A 16,395-nucleotide genomic window follows, 5' to 3' on the forward strand; every position below is an offset into this window, starting at 1 on the left:
GACAAATTTGTAGTGATAGAGAACAAATTGGTGGTTGCCAGGAGTTACAGGCAGGGGGAGGCTATGACTGCAAAGGGATATCATGAGGGAATTTGGGGGAGGTAAGTAAAGAATTCTATATCCTGATTGTGGTGGTGATTTTATGACTTGATACATGGGTTAGTTTTACTCTATGTTGGTTTAAAACTAAAAATTTAAAAAGCTGAACCAAAAGTGACAAAATTCTAGCAACTGTTAATCTATGGAATGTCTCCTCTGTATATTTGAAAATTTTCAAAATAAAAAGTAAAAGGAAACATTTATTCAGTCAAAACACCATTTTACAATGCAGCAGGGCACATTGATTAAGAAATCAGTTTCTAATTTCAGATTTTTAGTTTTCAGGTCCTAGTTCTACAATCAACTAGTTACGTGACCTGAAGCAAGTTACTAAACTATCTGAAACCTCAGTTTCTTAATCTGTAAAAAGGGATAATAATAGTATCTATCTCTTAGAGTTTTTATAAGGACTGAGTCAATAATGTCTGTATTTAGTAAACACCAATAGTTGTTATCTATTACTGTTGTTACTTTACTATCCCAAACTTGTGATGTAAACAGGATCTTCTGAATATTGAATTTTGGACTGATTTAATAAAAGTCTAGGTCTCTAAATCTTTTATTCTAAAATCAAACAAAATACAGAACATTAAGATATTTTTCTACTATTCTATAAATTCTTTTCTTGGTTTCCTTTCATTCTCAGGGGGATAAAAATGTCATTAAGAAGTACCTGGACACCATATTGATAATTGTTATTTTCTAGGTCATAATTGGTATCCTAATATTTTAGAAAATCTTCAAGAAAGAGAGTTAAAGTGAGTCAATATAATTTGTGAAGGTAAGCCATGTACAGATATTCTGATAATTTTTAAATATTGTAAAAGAATTTATTAAGCATTGATACTAATCAGACTGAAGCCTACAAATGCATCATTGCTCCAAAATTCTAGATTATATTAGTAAAGGAGGGATTTATGTGCACCTAGAAAAGAAAGCTATGGTCACCAGAAACCAGCACAGATTCACAGGGAGCAAGTTCATTGGATTGACTGCATCTCCTTCTTTGATAACATTACAATCAGGGAAGTGTGGACCACTTCAAGGCCTTTGTGAAAGTCTCATGATATTCTTTTGGATACAATTGAAAAATATAGGTTGAATGAAGTACCAGGTCATTGTTAAACAATGGTTTCCAGAATCTGGAGGGAGGTACATCTTTCTTGGTTTTCCCCTTTGTCCTCCGCTATTACACATTTTATCGGTGATTTGATTAATGATACAGAAGGAAATACTCATAAAAACATCAGTAGATTCCATAAAACTTGGATATCAGAATTAGGTTTTAGTAATTTCCTGATAGTTGAAGGGATGAGATGAAGCAAGCAGAATAAAATTGATGTAGATGATTGTTAAGGTTCTGTTCTTTCATCCAGAAAATCAACCATATACATGTGATGTGGAGATTTGTTACAATATCTATAAGCAAAACCTCTATTGCCTAAGCTGAATATGAGTATGTTAGCTTCTCTATTGCTGCTATATAAAAATTATCACAAGTTTAGTGGCTTAAAGGGACACAAATTTATTCTCTTCCAGTTGTAGAGGTCAGAAGTCTAAAATGGTTTAGCGATGCTGCATTTCTTCTGGGGGCTCTAGGGAAGAATTTGTTTCATGCCTTTTCCAGTTTCTATAAGCTGCCCACATTGCTTGGCCTGTGGCCCCACATTGCTCGGATCACTACTTCTGTTGTCACATCTCCTTCTCTGACTCTGGTCCTCCTGCCTCCTTATTGTGATTACATTGGGCCCACCAAGGTAATCCAGGATAATTTCCCCTTTTCAAGATCCTTAACTTAATTGTATCTGCAAAGTCCTTTTTGCCATGTAAGGTAACACATTCACAGGCTCCGGGGTTTAGGATGTGGACATCCTTGGAGAACCATTATTCAGCCTTTTGCAATGATGTTATTGCCAAAAGTTATGAGATCATTGGAGGCGTTAATATTTTGAATAAAAGTTTATTTTGATCATATTTAATAAATACATTGATAATATAGCAAACTATAAAAATAATATAATACTTCAAATGAAAGAGGTTATAGTTTTACTCTACTCTTCCTTACCAGAGAATATGTAGAAAATTAAGTTCAGCTCCCGATACCATACATTAAAATACAGTCAAACAGGGGTACAATCAAAGACATATTGTGAAAGGATGTAAGAATGAGGAGCTAGAATAAGAAATTGGAGATGTCTACTGGAGAAAGAGGGTTGTGGAGTATAGCATAGCTATCTTCCGTCTTTGCGACAATAGCATATGGAATAAGCATTAGAGTTGTTATGAAAATTTTTAATGGGACAAACTAAGGAAAGAGCTGGCCACATCAGAGAAACATTTTAGTTCAATGGAAGGAAGAGCCGTTCGATCTGGAACGGGTTCCCTTGAGAGCTATTGAGTTTTCTTTCACTGGAGACTCTCATGTATGGACTCTCCGTGATTTATGTAAAAGCAGTGCAAACATATGGAGAGTACCGAGCCAGATAAATTTCAATGCCCCTCCCATATTTCAAGTTCCATGATTCCAATGACTAAATATCTGTCCCTTCTTGAGGAAAGGAGAGAGAAATATAGCCAGAGCACAAGAGCCAGTGAGCAAATAAAGCCTTTGTAATGGTCTGAATGGGCTGTTTTGATGACTGACAGGTTTACAGCGGAATAATTTCCTCTGTTTGTCCTGTAATGAGTGTTTGTACCTTGAGTTTGCAACAAACTTCTTGCCCTGTGAACATTTCCAGCTGGATTTCAAAGAAAGGAAATGGTTTTGCTTAAGTGACAGTTAACAGAATTCCTGCTAATTTTTTTTCTGTATTATTTTCATCACAGGCAAATAGGTAGTTATTTGTTTCAGTTATAAACCTAAAATCTTATCATTTTAAGATAAAAGCTTACATTTATTTATTTACACAGCATATGATTTCCTTAATGCCTAAACTTTATATGGACCCTTTTCTTCTGAACACAGAAATACAAAATTTATTTCTACCCAGCAGTATCCTAACACCCTTTCACAGCAAGTGTTATTTGTATTAATCTATTCATTTTCCATCTTACAAATAAGAATTTTTCTAATAAGTTCCCCTCTCTTTTTGATTATTTAACATGTTTTCCTCTCTATTTTAACCTTCTCACTTTCTCCCACTTCTTCTCTCTCTTCATCCCATTTCATTGAGAAAAAAAGGCATTGAGTCATGCTCTCTGATTATCCCATGAACAATACTATGACCATACCTATTTCTGCACCCATTTTCTTCCTCTTTCCTTCTGTTTCAATGGAAGAAATGTTCCTCCTTCTTTTTTAAAATTAAAAGCAATTTTTGATGAAGGTAAAAGAAAGGCTAAGTTCTATGTTTGTGAAGAATCAGGGGATGTCATGGTAGAGAACTGACCACTTACGAGCAATAAAGGAGAGTGAGGCTTATATTTGTTTCCATAAAAAGAGAAAAATAAAATGATTTCAGAATTCCTGCTAAGCCACCTAAAATTTGGTTGCATTCAGCTGGTGACATTGAGACAATCAATCCACAAGCATTTACTGCCTTTTTCCTTGTCATACACAGTAAACTTTTTTTTTTTTTTTTTTTTTTTTTTTGCGGTACGCGGGCCTCTCACTGTTGTGGCCTCTCCCGTTGCGGAGTACAGGCTCCGGACGCACAGACTCAGTGGCCATGGCTCACAGGCCCAGCCACTCCGCGGCATGTGGGATCTTCCCGGACCGGGACACGAACCCGTGTCCGCTGCATCGGCAGGCGGACTCTCAACCACTGCGCCACCAGGGAAGCCCCACAGTAAACTTTTAAGTTTGGAGGCAGATGTATTAAAAAATTGGCAGAGGACCTGGATAAACATTTTTCCAGAGAAGACATACAGATGGCCAATGGGCACAGGAAAAGATGCTCAACATCATTAATCATCAGGGAAATGCAAATCAAAACCACAGTGAGATATCACCTCACACCTGTCAGAATGGCTATCATAAAGAATGCAGGGCTTCCCTGCATTCTTGTGTACCAGGAATTAACATAGTGTTGTTGGTCAATTATAGTTCAAAAACAGACAAAAGCAAACAAACAAACAAAACAAATTCACAGAAAAAGAGATCAGATCTGTGGTTACCAGAGGCAGGTGTTGGGGGGAGGGCGGACTGGATAAAGGTGGTCAAAAGGTACAAACTTCCAGTTTCAGGTTAAATAAGTACTAGTGATGTAATGTACAGCATGACAAAGATAAGTAACACTTCTGTACATTATAAATGAAAGTTGTTAAGAGTAAATCCTAAGAGTTCTTGTCACAAGGAAAAAAGTTTTTTCTCTTTCTTTAATTTTGTATCTATATGAGATAACGGATGTTCACTAAAATTATCGTAATCATCATTTCATGATATATGTAAGTCAAATCACTATGCTGTACACCTTAAACTTATATAGTGCTGTATGTCAATTATAATATCAATAAAACTGGAAGAAAAAGAACAACAAAAAAAGAGATTGTTAAGAAATGACTGGTCTTAGAAAGATAATACCGTTCTACTACCCTTATGACACAGCTTCCCACAGGACAATTTGGTTCATTTTTCTGACAGTTTGTGATGACTGTGAACATGAGGAGATAGTGTCTTTTTACAAAAATTTTTTGATTTCTCCCCACCTCCATCCAATCCATCCTCACATCTTTCGATTCAAACTTTCAGATAATTTTAAATAAGTCCACTTCTCTTCATCTCTACCACCCCCACTAGAGTTTGCATCAATATTATTTTTCACCTGGGCTACTACGTTAAACTTTCTCACTATTGTCCCTGCATCATTTCTTGCTGTCCTTGAATCTTTTCTTCACACAGCAGACAGAGCCATCTTGTTTCAAATGCTGCTGACTGGTAGGACTGAAAGTTGTCTATTAGACAAACAAGTATAAATATCTAGGCAGTTAGATATAGACATTGGAATTAAAGTTGGAGTGGTAAATTTGTGAGGGAAGGTAGACTCAGAAGAGAAGAGGTCCAATGTCTAAGCACTGGGGCATGCCTTTGTTTAAACGCTGGGGATATACTGAGGCACCAGCAAAGAAGAGTGAGAAAGTAGTCAGTGAAGTACAAGGAAAACCAAGAGAGGGTTGTTGGTATCCTCGAAGCCAACTGAGAAAACGTATCAAAGAGGAGGGAGTCAACCACTGTGTAAAATGCTGATGATAGGACAAGTAAGATGAAGACAGAGGACCATTGATTTAGGATCATGGAGGTCACAGGTGTTGTTGACAAGAGTAGTTTCAGTGGATTCATGGGGGCAAAGCCAAAAAGTTCAAAAGAGAATGGGAGGAGACAAATTGGAGACAGCAACTATGCACAGGAGATTTTCTGTAAGGGGATTAGCTGGAGTCCGGGTGAGTTCATAACAACAGAGTAGAGGGCGCAGGAAGTGGCAGAGGTGCCTTGTCAGGTGCTTGTGGAAGTTCTGTTTCATTTGCTTCGATTTCCTCAGTGAACTAGGAAATACGCTATCAGCAGGGTGAGAGTTAGAACTGGGGAGTAGCTGCGGCATTTGAGGAGGGAGGAGAAGGTGTGAGCAGTCATCTAGAGGAGTGGGAGAGGGACTGGATTAAGCGAATGTGTTATGACTGCCGCACTCCCTTGAGGTCCAATAGAATGGGACCTCATTAGAATGGGACTGATGAGTGTAGGTTTACATTTTTCTCTAGTAATATTAGTTAGTGGTGAAAGTGTGCAGCAAGCTGGATATTGGATTTAGCCGGAGTAGGAGTTGTCTAGGTGACTAATACAAAGAGAGAGAGGACAAAGAGAGTTGAAATAGTTGTGCGTGATGATGACGATGGACTCTAATCCAGCTGAGTAAGGAAGGAAAATAGGGCCTGTGAGAAGCGGCTTCCCATGTAAGAGTGGTGGATCAGTGGGACTGCACTGAAAGATGTTGGAGTTACTGTAGTTAGAAAGACGGGAAGCAGATGGTAGTAAGAAAGTAAGCTGCTTGAGACTGATGTTATGGTTTGTAATTATTGGTAACCATAGGATCGATGACATGCTCATAGAGTGAGCAGCTGAAGCAGAGAGGAAAAATTGGGGTTAATAAGTTAGACACCAGGATGCGAGAAAGATCTTTTATATAGATGCTGAAAGTATTATGAGCTATGATTGAAGTGTTGGCAACAGTAATAGTGAGGCAGGAGGTAACTCTGCAAGGAATTGAGAAAGATGACTCAGGGGTCTATAGATCAGGGGTCCCCAACCTTTTTGGCCCCAGGGACCCGTTTCGTGGAAGACAATTTTTCCACAGACCCTGGGGTGGGGGGAGGCGGATGGTTTTGGGATGATTCAAGCGCATTACATTTATTGTGCACTTTATTTCTATTCTTATTACATTGTAATATATAATGAAATAATTATACAACTCACCATAATGCAGAATCAGTGGGAGCCCTGAGCTTGTTTTCACTTGCCACTCACTGATACGGTTTTGATATGAGTCTGCGTACAATTGATTTATTATGGTCTCTGTGCAGGCAAACCTCTCTGCTAATGATAATCTGTATTTGCAGCCGCTCCCCAGCGCTAGCATCACCGCCTCAGCTCCCCCTCAGATCATCAGGCATTAGACTCTCATAAGGCGCAACCTAGATCCCTCGCATGCGCAGTTCACAGTAGGGTTCCCGCTCCTATGAGAATCTAACGCCGCCGCTGATCTGACAGGAGGCGGAGCTCAGGCGGTAATGCGAGCGATGGGGAGCGGCTGTAAATACAGATGAAGCTTCGCGTGCTTTCCTGCCGCTCACCTCCTGCTGTGCAGCCCAGTTCCTAACAGGGGGTTGGGGACCCCTGCTATAGATGACTGCGAAAAGGATGATTAATGTATATTAATATCCAATGACATAGAATATTCAAACCTGGGCACCAAGAGCAGTAAAACTAAACCAGTAATGCTGGAATGTAATAGATCTCATAAAGGAAGCACAAAGTGTTATGACCATGGTTTTCAAATTTTATCAAGCATCTGAATACTTGTTAAATGATTTGTTAATATACAGATTGCTGGGCCCCACCCCTTCAGAGTTTCTCATATACTGGGTCTGGGATGGGGCCCAATGATTTGCATTTCTAACAAATTCCCAGTGACACTGATGCTGATGGTCTAGCAGCCACATTTCAAGAATGAATGTGCTATGAAAATTTAGGATGAGGAGGGATTTCTTCTAGCTGGAGACTGCAAGGAAGATTCATGGAGAATATTGTTTATTTCTCTGTGTACTCTTAGAAACAGCAGAGTTTGACATAATCAAATACCATATATTGAATAATAAGATGTCATACTTTTTGGGTCACATACTTACTCTGCAAGTCAGAGGAGCAGAGGAAACGTGGTTCCTTCATTTGTCTAAAACTTCACTGTATCAGATCAACAATTTGTATACCACAAACGTATGCAAAGTTATATGTCAATTATATCTCAAAAAAACTAGAAAGAAAACTAAAACTGCATTGTCTAAAATGGATCTGATCCTCATGAAGGCCCCACCAGCTGGGTGACCGGAAAATAACTGACTTTGGTCTGCTCTAAGTGTTTATCTAGTTACATAAATTTAAGCAATCTCTTTAGGTAAATATCTAATCTCTTTGGGGTGAAATATTTGGTCTTTTTGATTTCACCTGGCGGGATGTGGTTTTGTGACCTTGTGGTCGTGGGGGAATGGTGTCCCTGCCCTGTGCTCTGGCTTCTCTCTTCTCTGTGGCAACGTGTCTGTCTGCCAGGCTGCTGCTCACTCTACTGACATTCTTGGCTGAGTTCTAAGCTGGTGTCACTCATGGTCTGGTCACTGAGATTGATCTGAGCCCAGTAATCCTCTTTCACTGACTTGGCATTACCCTGCTCGCTATGCTCCCCTCTGAGTTTCTGCCCTGTCTCCTATCTGGCCACTGGCCTGGTTGATTATGGATTATCTAGCCCTTCACCAGAGTGGGGAGGGCTGTGATACAGTGGCTCTGTGGCAGCCCCACTGGGTCTCAGTTCATGTGACTTCACATGCTAACTCTCAGATGAGCACTTTGGTGCTCACCTCTACCACATGGGAGTGAAAGCAAACTTTGGGGATCCGCTGTCAAACTTCCCTCTCTGCACAATTACTCTGACTCACCAGTTTTTTTCTGATGTGGCATTCTGCCTCTCTGGTTAGTGTGGGAATTGCCTGAGAGGCAACCTGCTTTTGGAACTCTAACTGGAAGCAGGGCAAGACCCCTTCTCTGCCCTCAGCACTGCCCTCAAACTAGCCTAGGAGCCCTCCATCCTCCTGTCTCTAAAGCCCCAGAGTGAGGAGATCAGAGCATCTCGCCCCACGTCCCTTGCCTCCTTTCTTGTCTTTTTTTTTTTTTTTTTTAACCATACTTCATGCATTCTAAGAAACATTCTCCACCCCCTTCATATGCATCTTTGAAACTGGGTCTTAGAACTCATATCATGTCCTAGTTAAATTAGCAGAATTTTTTCTTTCTTGATGGTATAATGGTGCATCTTACAATCAATGTTCTCTTAGAGTCTATAAAATACTGCATCTCTCTATTTCTCCTCTATCACATTCTCCTACCTTCCTCCTTATCCTCATAACTCAGTCCATTAATGGCACCAAAGACATTTTCCCTACTCTGTGGCAGGTGTTCTTTGTTGAAAGGGAGATAAAAAATTTAGTAAATTCCTTCTTCACCAGTCTGAATTTCTAACTTATTGTCTTGATCAACAAATCCAAAACAAGCCATCCTAGGCCTAGTACCATAAAGCTCCAGGGCTTGGTCTCTGAGATGAAGGCTGCACTGAAACCTGATTTTAGGGGGGGAAATAAAATGTATCTGTTTAATAGTTGCAAAATGAATGTGGTACCTGTTATTCATTTAAAATATCAAAGCAAAAAATACTTTTATAAAGGTATTGCTGATAGTGAAGGTAACAATTTCATGCATATAGTAGTTTATCAAGAAATGTTAATTGCTAATAGTGATAACTAATTTTCTAAAATTGGAAAGTATTTGTATAGATTGTGCCATCTTTAAATTAAATTTTTTATTAGAGTACATATTTTTTAAAAAATTAATTTTCATTGGAGTATAATTGCTTTGCAATGCTGTGTCAGCTTCCACTGCATAGCAGAATGACTCAGCCATATATATACATATATCCCCTCCATTTAGGACACTACAGTACATTAAGTAGAGTTCCCTGTGGTATACAATATGTTCCCATCAGTTGTCCATTTTATACATTGTATCAATAGTGTATATGTGTCAGTCCCAATCTCCCAATTCCTCCCACCCACCCCTTTCCAGCTTGGTATCCATACTTTTGTCCTTTACGTCTGTCTTTATTTCTGCTTGGCAATTAAGGTCATCTATACCATTTTTTCTAGATTCCACATATATGTGTTAATATACAATATTTGTTTTTCTCTTTCTGACTTACTTCACTCTGTATGACAGTCTCCAGGTCCATCCACATCTCTACAAATGACACAATTATATTCCTTCTCATGGCTGAGCAACATTCCATTGGATATATGTACCACACCATTCCTCCATTTCTCCATTCCTCTGTTGATGGACATCTAGGCTGCTTCCACGTCCTGGCTATTGTAAATAGTGCTGCAATGAACATTGGGGTGCATGTGTCTTTTTGAATTATGGTTTTCTCTGGGTATATGCCTAGTAGTGGGATTGCTGGGTCATATGGTAGTTCTATTATTAGTTTTTTGAGGAACCTCCATACTGTTCTCCATAGTGGCTGTATAATTTACATTCCCATCAACAGTGCAAGAGGGTTCCCTTTTCTCCACACCCTCCCCAGCATCGGTTGTTTGTAGATATTTTGATGATGGCCATTCTGACCGGTGTGAGGTGATACCTCATTGTACTTTTGATTTGCATTTCTCTAATAATTAGTGATGTTGAGCATCTTTTCATGTGCATTTTGACCATCTGTATATCTTCTTTGGAGAAAGGTCTATTTAGGTTTTCTACCCATTTGTTGATTGGGTTGTTTGTTTTTTTGATGTTGAGCTGCATGAGCTGTTTGTAGATTTTAGAGATGAATCCTTTGTCAGTTGCTTTGTTTGCAAATATTTTCTCCCATTCTGAGGGTTGTCTTTTCGTCTTGATTATGGTTTCCTTTGCTGTGCAAAAGCTTTTGTTTCATTAGGTCCCATTTTTTTATTTTTGTTTTTATTTTCATTACTCTAGGAGGTGGGTCAAAAAAGAACTTGCTGCGATTTATGTCAGAGAGTGTTCTGTCTATGTTTTCCTCCTAGAGTTTTACAGTGTCTGGCCTTACATTTACGACTGTAATCCATTTTGAGTTTAGTTTTGTGTACGGTGTTAGGGAGTGTTCTAATTTCATTCTTCTACATGTAGCTGTCCAGTTTTCCCAGCACCACTTATTGAAGAGGCTGTCTTTCTCTATTGTATATTTTTGCCTCTTTTGTCAAAAATTAGGTGACCAGGGCTTCCCTCGTGGCGCAGTGGTTGAGAGTCCGCCTGCTGATGCAGGGGACGTGGGTTCGTGCCCCGGCCTGGGACGATCCCACATGCCGGGGAGCGGCTAGGCTCGTGAGCCATGGCCGCTGAGCCTGCGCGTCCGGAGCCTGTGCTCCGCAACGGGAGAGGTCACAACAGTGAGTGGCCCGCGTACAGCAAAAAAAAAAAAAAAAAAAATTAGGTGACCATAGGTGCGTGGGTTTATCTCTGGGCTTTCTATCCTGTTGCATTGGTCTGTTTTTCTGTTTTTGTGCCACCACCATATTGTCTTGATTACTGTAGTTTTGGAGTATATTCTGAAGTCTGGGAGCCTGATTCCTCCAGCTCCATTTTTCTTTCTCAAGATTGCTTTGGCTATTCGGGGTCTTTTGTGTTTCCACACAAATTGTAAAATTTTTTGTTCTAGTTCTGTGAAAAATGCCATTGGCAGTTTGATAGGGATTGCATTGAATCTGTTGATTGCTTTGGGTAGTATAGTCATTTTCACAATATTGATTCTTCCAATCCAAGAACATGGTATATCTCGCCATATGGTTTGTGTCATCTTTGATTTGTTTCATCAGTATCTTATAGTTTTCTGCATACAGGTCTTTTGCCTCCTTAGGTAGGTTTATTCCTAGGTATTTTATTCTTTTTGTTGCAATAGAAAATGGGACTGTTTCCTTAATTTCTGTTTCTGATATTTTGTTGTTAGTGTATAGGAATGCAAGAGATTTCTGTGTATTAGTTTTGTATCCTGCAACTTTACTAAATTCATTGATTAGCTCTAGTAGTTTTCTAGTGGCATCTTTAGGATTTTCTATGTATAGTATCATGTCATCTGCAAACAGTGACAGTTTTCTTCTTCTTTTCTGATTTGGATTCCTTTTATTTCTTTTTCTCCTCTGATTGCTGTGGCTAGGACTTCCAAAACCATGTTGTATAATAGTGGTGAGAGTGGGCAACCTTGTCTTGTTCCTGATTTTCACCACTGAGAATAGTGTTTGCTGTGGGTTTGTTATATATGGCCTTTATTATGTTGGAGTAGTTTCCCTCTATGCTCACTTTCTGGAGAGTTTTTATCATAAATGAGTGTTGATTTTTGTTGACTGTATAATTGATTTAAAATGTTGTGTCAGTTTCTGGTGTATAGCAAAGTGATTCAGTTATACATATATATATTCTTTTTCATATTCTTTCCCATTATGGCTTACTACAGGATATTGAATATAGTTCCCTGTGCTATACAGTAAGGCCTTGTTATTTATCTATTTTATATATAGTGGTTTGTATATGTTAATCCCAAACTCCTAATTTATCCCTTCCCAACCCCCTTTCCCCTTTGGTAACCGTAAGTTTGTTTTCTGTCTGTGAGTCTTTCTGTTTTGTATATAACTTCATTTGTGCCATATTTTAGATTCCACATATAAGTGACATCATATGGTATTTGTCTTTCTCTTTCTGACTTACTTCACTTAGTATGATAAACTGTAGGTAAATTCAATTTTTTTTATAATTGAAATAAGCATTTGAGAAACAAGGCAAATAAAAATTTACTCCTAATGGAAGTATGATAATGATTTATTGTTTAGTGAGAAACACTAGTTTCCAAATTGTTTGACTAGGACTATCTTTTTCTATTGTTAGTCTTATTTTCTATTTTACTACTATAAGCATGATTTATTTGTATAGTACTTTAAAAATTAGGCATAGTTTCTGTTATTAGGATTAATAAAGAAGAAGATTCTAATATGATACTATAATGAGTTGAGAATGAGAAGGTTATGATTTAATTCCTGATTTATGGATGAGTCACCTGATTTATTTAGTCCCTAGCTTTTGTCACTTGTTAAATGAGAAAAAGATGATATTCATCTAGGTGTGGAGATGTTATCAAGTCTGGGAGTGTTCTGTTTGCAAAATCAATAGGAAAACTGAGCTCAAAACAAAACAGAGAGCAAAAACAGACACCTAAGCTTAAAGTCCAGTATTTGGCTATTTCGTTATAGTGTGAATTGTCTAGAGTATTGCTTTAGGTCTCTGCCTCATTTTGCATTGTTAGTAAACATCATCAGAAACACCCACAAATGTTTTAACTCCTTCACCTATAATATCTTAAGAAATTTAAAAATATTAACTGAAAGAGATATATGGAAATAGTCACCTTATTATTGCTATCTTAGGGATATTAAGATTAATTAATATTGATGATTCAGTCATTTCTCATGATCAGATTGAATGATATAAAGTTCGCAGTCATTGATTCCTTTCACTTCTCTCAGGCACACCCTCTGTTCCTATAATCCACCTTGGAGTATGAACTATGTTGAAAAACTGATGAATAAGGAATTTCCTATTCTTCTGGAATATGCAAGTGTTACAGTGAAATAAGAGGACTTTCATTTTAAGGTTAATGGTGACTTGTTAAATATATGCCAGGCATATAGATTGAATCCTTACACAATTTCCACAAATTTACATTGTGATTTTCTTCAGATTACATAAAATTTAATAATACAGTCTTTGGGATTATACCACATGGAGAATAGATGCATTTTCTGTTAATAAATCCAATTTGAGAATTTCTCTAACTCAGAATAAAGATGAAAAATCTAAAAGTGGGCAAACGAAGTATGTGCCTGGAAGCTATTTGGTACTTTTCATTACAATTTGAGGGAGTGATTAAAAAAAGAGAAAATGCAACTTATTTTCCCAAAAATGTTACCAAAGAAACAAGTTCTGATAATCTATTAATATACATCACAGTTTTTTCACATTTACAAATACCTTCCCTATTTTCAGACATAATTTTTAAAAATTTTCTCCTTTTGTTCACTGTGTCTATTTGAGTATAGCTCAACTAGATACAGAAGTAATTCTGAAAATTGTTAAAACTGTTAAAATATATGTTGTGATAAAGTCGTTTTAAGCAGTCCTTGTACGAATGGTTAGGCCAAGAGAATTCTGTTGTGAGAATTCATATTAAATATTAATATTTAGACAGTTAAATCTATTTTATAAGCAGACCATGTTATTGAGGAGGGATTGTGATGTCCTTCCTGACCTTCAGAGAGATGCTGGTCCAGATTCATTGAAAACTGCCAGTGAGTAATAGGTAGCTGATGGTATGTGATATTTGTTGATTTGTGATTACCACAATTTCCTGCTTTGCTTTGGCTTTGCAAACATGTCTTTATTTTCCACATTAATACATACGAACCTAAAAAAGGCCTAAGTGCAGTCAGCTATGTGCCCTCAACTGCAATTTTTGCAAATGTGACATGAATCCAAAATATATTATAGTTTTGATCAAAATTAATATGCAAATTTTTTTGTTAAAATTAGTTGTTTGGGAACAAGCTATATCCTAGAAGAAATAAAAAGCTTGAGAGCAAAATCAGAAATTCTCAATATTGGTAAGTGTTTAGCCGTTTAATTATTACACATGGGAGGCAATTATTTTAGTCAAAATGCATCTTTTTATTCTTTGAAAAACATTCAGTGAAAGCGTCTGTGGCACTGACATTCTAAAATCCAAACAGAGAATAGATGCATCCTAATAAGTAAGCTGATTCTAGGAAGGCTGGCTCTTGCTGGCCCAGCCTGTCTACCTTGTTCTGCATCGCATTGCAGGGGTAGGGGGATATTTATCTTTATTGTTCCTTTGCTTCTCCGCCCCTCCTCTGCCCTTCAACCCTCTCCATTTCTTTTCCTTCCATTCCCTTTGCTTTCCTTTCCTTCTCTTTCCATATGTTTTGTGTAACTTTAAAAAATTCCTAGTTTCGTCTTCTTTCAAATTGATAAAACACATTTGTAAGTGTCATTATGCTGTTAAAGATATACTACCAAAATAATACTTGATTATAAGAAATTCGCACATACAGAGAGAAAACATTATGAATATTTCAATTTGGGATAAATTATGGAAACAGATAATAGAATCTGTTTGATTTTTATAAGTAGAAAATACTATGGGACAGCTGCATGTAAAAGAATGAAATTAGAACACTCTTTAACATCATACACAAAAATAAACTCAAAATGGATTAAAGACCTAAATGTAAGTCCAGACACTATAAAACTCTTAGAGGAAAACATAGAACACTCTTTGACATAAATCACAGCAAGATCTTTTTTGATCCACTTCCTAGAGTAATGGAAATAAAAACAAACAAATGGGACCTAATGAAACTTAAAAGCTTTTGCACAGCAAAGGAAACCATAAACAAGACAAAAAGACAACCCTCAGAATGGGAGAAAACATTTGTAAATGAAGCAACCGACAAGGGATTAATCTCTAAAGTCTACAAACAGCTCATGCAGCTCAACATCAAAAAACCAAACAACCCAATCCAAAAATGGGTGGAAGACCTAAATAGACATTTCTCCAAAGAAGACATACAGATGGCCAAAAAGCACATGAAAATATGCTCAACATCACTAATTATTAGAGAAATGCAAATCAAAACTACAATGAGGTATCATCTCACACCGGTCAGAATGGCCATCATCAAAAAATCTATAAACAATAAATGCTGGAGAGGGTATGGAGAAAAGGGAACCCTCCTACACTGTTGGTGGGAATGTAAATTGGTACAGCACTATGGAGAACAGTATGGAGGTACCTTAAAAAACTAATAATAGAACTACCATATGACCCAGCATTCTCACTCCTAGGCATATACACCGGGAAAACCATAATCCGAAAAGATACATGCACCCCAATGCTCATTGCAGCGCTATTTACAATAGCTAGGATGTGGAAGCAATCTAACTGTCCATCAACAGAGGAATGGATAAAGAAGTGGTACATATATACAATGGAATATTGCTCAGCCATAAAAAAGAACAAAATAATGCCATTTTGCAGCAACTTGGATGGACCTAGAGATAGTCATACTGAGTGAAGTAAGTCAGACACAGAAAGACAAATATCATATGATATCACTTATATGTGGAGTCTAAAAAAATGGTACAAATGAACTTATTTACAAAACAGAAGTAGAGTCACTGATGTAGAAAATAATCTTATGCTTGCCAGGGGATGAGGGGGGAGGGATAAATTGGGAGATTGGGACTGACATATACACACTACTATATATAAAATAGATAACCAACAAGGACAGGGAACTCTACTCAATACTCTGTAATGGCCTATAGGGGAAAAGAATCTTAAAAAAGGAGTGGATATATGTATATGTGTAACTGATTTACTTTGCTGTACACCTGAACCTAACACAACATTGTAAATCAACTATACTCCAGTAAAAATTTTTAAAAATTAATAGAACAGAAAAAAAAAGAAAATACTATGCACACAGAGGATGAACTTTATTGAGCTAATATTTTAATATATTTTTAATGTGAAAATATTTCACATCATTTATCACACAAACCACTCAAAACTGCCTTTTTTATCCTTGAGAGTCTCTTTATAATAATTATCTTATAAATATAAAATTTTGGAATTTTTTAATATGTATTCTTTTGGAATTTTTTAATATGTGTCATTATATACTTATTGTTCATGGGTGACAGTATACGGTTTCATTTTTTTTTTTCCCGTCAGAGCACCAGTTTTCTAAATTCTCATTCCCCACCAGATGCTTTCTTAATAACATACACAACAATACATCCCTATCAGAGGAAAGTGTCCATCCAAAAATTTCAGGAGCTTAATCTTTTTTTCTTCCAGTTTTATTGAGATATAATTGGCATACAGTACTGTACACATTTCAGGTGTACAGCATAATGATTTGATTTACCTTCATCATGAAGTGATTATCACAGTAACTTTA

The sequence above is a fragment of the Aethalodelphis obliquidens genome, unplaced genomic scaffold, assembly GCF_003676395.1.
Source record: "Aethalodelphis obliquidens isolate GAN/ISIS:26980383/991018 unplaced genomic scaffold, ASM367639v1 scaffold36, whole genome shotgun sequence".
Classification (NCBI taxonomy): Eukaryota; Metazoa; Chordata; class Mammalia; order Artiodactyla; family Delphinidae; genus Aethalodelphis; species Aethalodelphis obliquidens.